General features: G+C 43.5%; 1 pseudogene; it reads left to right on the top strand.

The window, feature by feature from the left end:
• Nucleotides 1–2,521: 2,521 nt before the first annotated feature.
• Nucleotides 2,522–4,404, top strand: LOC147442916 (uncharacterized; annotated as a pseudogene).
• Nucleotides 4,405–6,531: the final 2,127 nt, after the last annotated feature.

Here is a 6,531-nt window from a genome sequence, read left to right as displayed (position 1 = left end):
AAGCATAAGGTCAAAAAGATAGAGGGAACCTGTGAAGGGGAGACACTATACACGAGGATCTGCCACCTCTCCCATGCATGCCCACAACACACTCAAAAAGAAGGACCTGATGCTAGTGGAGAAAACGTGCCACACCTAGTAGGCCAACACCCAAAACCATCAGCCAACATAAGAAGGCAAACCACCTGTCACTTAACACTCGAGACCAACCCCAACATCGAGGTGTAGCCAAACACGAGCAGCCAAACACGTTCAACAACAGGCTCTTGTAGGGAGCCTTGTACCATCATCAGCAATAACCGAACAAGAGCAATCAAAACCAACAGAGAGAACAAGAGTGCCACTAAGGGCAAGCACTAACCTGCCCACATGACCACCATGCAAATTGGGCAAATTGATTTTCTTTCAAAGGGAAGGGGGTTTGCCACCAAACCCTAAAATAGAAAAAGGTGTACCATGAGAGCCCCCACAAGGAAAGGCATGAATTGGCAAGGACCCCCCACACACACACAAGGATGCTCCCCAATCCCCTACGTAGCAGGTTTCACCCTCATAATTGAACGACCCACCAAGTTCGGCGTCTCCAAAGAAGGAAAGCAGTCCCCCAACTTTTGCGATGACTACCCAGACCTCTATTTGGCTCATGCAAGCTTTCCAAAGCTATTGACGCCTACTCTGCTTCTAGGGTTTGTTACGGAAATATTTCTTTATAATGTTAACAAAAAGCTCGCACTGAGGGTGGGTTCAGATGAGCCCGGTGGCAAAGGGGTTGCTTTTCACCTTCCTTCTCCCCCCCCTGGTTCACAAACGGTAGTGGTAGCATATCTATTGGATTTTCAGCTTTCCTCTCATCTAGTATATATATATATTTCACATTCTCTCCCTATCTCTGTTTATGTGGAGAGAGAAATAGAGAGAGAGAGCTCTCAGCTCTCCCTCTCTCTCTCTCTCTCTCTCTCTCTCTCTCTCTCTCTCTCTCTCTCTCTCTCTCTCTCTCTCTCTCTCTCTCTCTCTCACACACACACACACACACACACACACACTCCAAAGCTCCTACCACTACACCAACACACATTTCATGTAAACACTTAGCAAGAAAATTTTAAATATCCTAATAAATGGCGGGAATAGTTCACCCCTAGTTTACCGCAGTTCACCCTCCTCACTATCTTGCACGGGCAGGCTCAAATGGGATCGACAGTGGAGGGAATTTTGATGAATCTGGGCCGTTGGCGGGAATTGGACCGAATTTACAAGGTTTACCAAATTTACTCGGGGCGCGAGGCCTGTCGCTTTCAAGGGCTGTTTGCCAAATGCAGGAGGGTTGTACAGTGCGCAGGCGGGCAGCCTGGTTCGCGCAAGGAGGCAAGAGGGCAGTGCGCACGCACACGGGAAGCCCTGTGTAGCGTGCTCTATCGGCGGTTGTGGTCCTCACTCAGCAAGACTGAGCAAGGCAATGTACTCTCAGCCTATCGAGCAAGTGCAGGCTTGAGGAGGATAAGGAGCTGGAGGGGGGACTTATGGGAGGTTGCTCGTGCAAGATAGGCTACGACAAATGTAATGCATTGAAAGCTTGAAGAGTGTATTGGTGCCACTGTTTGATGGTCGAGGAAGTAGCCAACCAATTAATGATTCTCGAGACATGACCGCCACCATCTCTATAGGACCGGCGTCGCCCATTGCACAGGTACCTTGAGTCGACGTTTTAGGATATGTTGTAGTACATCTTGTCAAATGCAAGTGTTCACTACTGAATAGGTCTTGAGATTATGCTAAGTAGGCTTGATAGGTTGAAGATGTGGGTGTTTTCTTATGCATGCATTCTTATGTGTGCATGTCAAAAGTATATCGCTCCTGGTAATGGCTAAATCATCAGGTCGTGCAAAGAGGGGCAAAGGGAAGAGACATTGTCGCAAGACAATAGAGGCCTTGTCTAGTCATACATGTGATTCGCAAAAAGAGACACGTATGCTCGATATTGAAGATTCTACAACAGTAAGCTTCTTACTAGAGGATACATAAATGTTTTGTGTGCGTGCATCTCACACAAATGTGTGCACACACACACTCACGCACGCAGAGAGAGAGAAAGGGGGGGGGGGGGGGGAGAGAGAGAGAGAGAGAGAGAGAGAGATTATTAATATAGGAACCCCAATACTACATCGAGGTCTTGAGAGAGAGAGATGGAGCTCTTGTACGCTATTGTCGAGCTGCTGAAGATTGTCCGCAATGGGGTAAACCATGGGAGAAGTGTGCAGATATCATTCATCACATAAAAGAGAGGCATGGTATCACTATTGACATTCGTCGTAGATCGGTATGTCGACCTAAAAATAGCCAAAAGGGTCTATTAGGGTCGCGGTATCATACACAATCAAAGGCGTGCTTTGCAAGTCTTGACACTCGCATTAAGCTTGCAAGAAGAAACCATGAAGAGGATTTACGTAAGGGTTCAAAGAAGAGGTGGATGATTGGCTCTCTTAAAACTAAAATTCCTTATGAAGAATGGCTAGAAAAATATATGGAGGAGCAGATGGCAGTGTCGGAGAATGGCATGTCAAAACGAACTGCTAAAATGCAAGCCAAAATTGCTAAAGGATACAATGCCATGGTAAGATTGCTTTCTTCATGCGTGACAATCATGTATATTGATGGGATTATAAGAAAAATGTGTTTTCTAACTTGTTTTCTTCAATTATTTAGTCTAGAAGCTATAAAGGAGTTGTAGATGGACAACAAGTAATGGAGGAAGAGCAACATAGTCATGATTGCTCTATCAGTCACAATGATTTGAATCAGGAAGAGAACAATAATGATGTCACTACATTGGTAAGATGGAGAGTTCAAATGCTTTCTTGCTTTGTTTAGAGCTTTAATTTTATTGTTTAATACATCTTTTTTTTTTGCTCTATGGTAGCCACAACTTAAGAATGAGAGGAGTACCTCAATGAAGGCAAAGAATCTTGCCAAACTACTAGTTCGCAAGAAACCAAGGGAAAACATGCATAAGGTATTACCTCATCATGATTTCAAGCCCGTCAACTAATGTGTTTGCAATTTCATATGCGGTTTGTATGTTAAGAGAGCTCAATTTGTAGCTTGGCCGTCAAACAAGTTTGATAAATCACATTCAAATAGATATCTCCTCTCCGATTGGAAGCACGAGTTTGGGTGATCCTTTGGCAATAAAGAATACACGGTATGGCGTGTTTCAAGGAAGGTTTTCAAGTGTTGTTTTGTAATGATTACACACTCATAAATAATATCATTGCAAAGGTCACACGAGGAAAAGTTAACCCCCTTATATTCACTTTGATATGGCCTCGAGGTTATGTATGACACGAAGCTCGCAAGTGATACAAAAAAATCTTCCTCTCAAACTCTAATTTTGTTTTTCTTGTAAGTATTCTTTTTGTTCTATCATTCACTTAAATCGTGTACTTGCATTCAACTTGGCAATTATAATGGAGATCATGGGTAATGATAGATGGCTTGAAAGTGTTCTTGGAGAAGAAGCTTTAGATCAAACATGGTTTGTTGATAGTTTATGGCACTCTTTTATGCAAACCAATCCTATTGAGAGAGCAATACGTAACTACTTTGGACGGGTGGATATTTCCTCATGAGTCTTTACTTTCTTTCCGATTATTGATGAGTAAGAATTTGTTATTACATAGCTTTTGATGAAAATTAGGTGCCCCTTTTTAATCCTTATTAATGGCTTTTGGTGGTTTTAGGGATCATTGGATGCTTGCAGTACTTTACAATTGCTGGGTATGTCTGATGTTGTGCCTTCCAACTGATAGGAGCGCTATCTTTTTCTTCGATTCACTCTCTTTGCGGTCTAATAACCGTTACATTTCACCTTTGCGGAGGTATGTGTTTCAACATGTCTTTGTACTTTGATAAGTGTGCTCTCCTCTTGAGGTAGTATGCTCTTCTTTTGTAAAGTTTTACAACATTTTTCTGCTTATGCAATGCATTTGGAACTTAGAAAGGAGCTATGCCATCCTGAAGATTGCCACACGCAAACAATGGAGGTGCGCTTTTAGATATTGTGATGTTTTTTGTTGTGTTTGTGTATGAAATCTCTTCTTATGAATGCTGTTTAGATGCCAATGCAATCCAACACAAAAGATTGTGGATTCTATGTTATGTTGGTCATGAAGCTCTTGATTGAAGAAGGTTATGGTCCCAGAGCATCAAGAAATTGTGTAAGTAATGGATGCTAACATCTCTATTATGTGTTTTACATGCCTAATGGAGATCTTTGTTATAGTCATGAACTAATCACGTTAACATTTGCAGTTCAACGTGAATTGGTTTACTCATGATGAGGTGGAGACATTGAAGGTGGACCTTGGTGCTTGGGCTAATGAAGGAGCTATGGACAATGCAAAATAAATGTCACTTGGTTTCTTGTGCACAACCTTTGGTGGTTACATGCAGTTCTCCCGTTATACAAGTTCTCTTTGTAGTTTTGATATGCCTTCATAAGCCAACAATTATCTTTTTTGTAAACCTACGAATATGGCTTAAGTTTTTGGCAGCCTCTCTTTGATGTGGTGACATGGTTATGACGAATGTTTTGGATGACACTTTATTATTATATTGATCGAAGTTATATGTATGAAGATCTTGTTGTCATGGTTTTAATGTTATGGTTATGACAAAGAATCGGATTATCTAGTCATGATTTTGGTGAGTACTCGCTAGATATGTAATGGTTATGGCTTTGAATGTTTGGTTATGATTTTTATGAGTACTTGATGAAAATGTTACGATTTTGGCTATGGTTATTGTCAGGACAAGGGTAGGACCAGTCCGGGCCAAGGGCCAGGACGGACATGCAGTCAAGGGGGTCCCTATATTTAGAAGGCCAAGGGCCTATATAGGGCATGGCTGGGTGGTGATGAGCATGTCAGTTCCCTTGCCCTTATATTGGTATCCGAGCTCAGGGGAAGGAGAATCCATGGAGGAGGGGAAGAGGCAGGGCCTTCTCTCTCGTTCTCTCTCTTGATCTCTCTCTCTCTCTCGAAGATCTCTCTATCTCGAAGAAGAAGAAGAAGAAGAAGAAGTGAGCCAGGGAGGAAAAGGCGGTGCAAGATATGCAACGTGCATGTAAGGTACATGCATGCAAAGGAATTGGAGCTCGAAAATGGAATGGCCGCAGGAAACGACTCCTGTGCAAGAGCCGAGGAAGAAAGGCGCAGCGTGGGAAGCAACCCGTGTGTCGGGATGGGGAAGAACAATGACCTGCACCAAATCGTGCATGTATGCCGTCATCGGGTTCGCGCTAGGCTAGGGAGTTGAAGTCGTCACTGCACGGCATGCTTTTGCGCATCCCGCATCGACTGGTTCCCTTATCTCTTCCTCGCGGCTCTGTTCGCCGCCATAGCCAGGTTCGACAGCTTTTTTATTTTTAGTTTTTTTTACTATGGTCATGGGCGCCCTCCAATAACCAAGGGGGGCACCCCATCTTAGGGGGCCGCCTCAAGAAAGGCCTGCCCGTGTCGTGGAGGTCGACCGACATGGGGAAAGTATGGCACGCATGCATCTCGTACAAGCTTCGCCTCGCCATCGGCAAATAAACCATGCACGACACGGAACTAAGGTATCTGCTGGACAGGATCGGCACGCACACTATGCACAACAAGGTCTTGTTTTCTAGAAACTTCTGTAAGCTTTTCGAGTTGTCGAAGCATCAATGGTGATGCAGTTCTTGCGTTCAAGAAGCTGCGGCGATGATGGCGTCGATGATGGCGTCTATAATATTCGTCGCTAACCTTCAAAGACAAGGTATGCATAATTGTTGGAATTTTCTTGTTTAATTCGTTCTCAATATGCAGTTGTTAAATGTATGCTCGAGCACGGCTCACTTGGTCTTCAACGTGTTGTTCTGATCATTGAGCAAGGCTCATTAAGTGCATACACCACTGTGGGGTTGAGTACACCACTCCAGAGTTAACCGTTGTGACTTTTTATCATGCATGGCATGTATATACTTACAAGGGCAATGTCCGAAACAAAGCTTTCATTTTTGTCCTGCTAGCATCTGGAGTATGCTAGGAGCATATCCATTTGGGAATTTTTTTACAACTGTATGGTATGCCCATTTCATGGGAGTGCATCGCACAAATTCCCGTTACCGTATGGCAACTGTAGCCAACGCCTATGATTTGCTTATCTTTTCTTGGCACAGCAGGCACAAGTGCTCGGCATGGCCGACCATTTGTCATAGCCTACCAAACAGACAGGAGTCTCTTTGCTTTTAGTGATTCAGTTACGCAGGTATGAATATCAGTATTTTTCTACTCTTCCATACAAGGTGCAATTGGACAAGGTCCATTATCTGTGTATGGTCGACACAGTTGACTCTATTCCCTATGACATCTGTCATCAATAGCATTTATTGGCAATGAGGCCAGACATAGTTATTTGAAGCATGGCTTCTCCTGAGTACTTTCATAGCGCAAAGGCAAGGACAAAGGGCCAAATTTTCAAAGACAAGGACAAGGGCCAAATTTTCAG

Source organism: Adiantum capillus-veneris, chromosome 14 (genome assembly GCF_014529385.1).
Source record: "Adiantum capillus-veneris isolate H3 chromosome 14, ASM1452938v2, whole genome shotgun sequence".
Classification (NCBI taxonomy): Eukaryota; Viridiplantae; Streptophyta; class Polypodiopsida; order Polypodiales; family Pteridaceae; genus Adiantum; species Adiantum capillus-veneris.
This window is presented reverse-complemented; position numbering and strand designations above follow the sequence as displayed.